Source organism: Odontomachus brunneus, unplaced genomic scaffold (genome assembly GCF_010583005.1).
Source record: "Odontomachus brunneus isolate Ranch 3 - 2012 unplaced genomic scaffold, Obru_v1 Obru_scaffold_308, whole genome shotgun sequence".
Taxonomy (NCBI): domain Eukaryota; kingdom Metazoa; phylum Arthropoda; class Insecta; order Hymenoptera; family Formicidae; genus Odontomachus; species Odontomachus brunneus.
In genome coordinates, this window is record NW_022639758.1 from 174,623 (window position 1) to 174,886 (window position 264).

Sequence of the window (264 nt, forward strand, 5' to 3'; positions counted from 1 at the left end):
ATAGTATATTTGTGTTATATGTAATATATTCACGGCACTCGTAAAATGTTCCGGAAACTAAACATCCGAAATTAAATGTGGAAGCATTTTCGACTGCTCTCGATACCTGTCAACTCATGTATTTTTTCGTGTTAATAAGACTTATTTTACGGTTCATTTTACGACTGTTTATTAATTGTCCAAGGAAGAGTTTAGTTTTCTGAGCATTTTACAAGTACGCTGAAACGATCCGAATTTTTTCGTCGAATTTATACTTATTTGAAA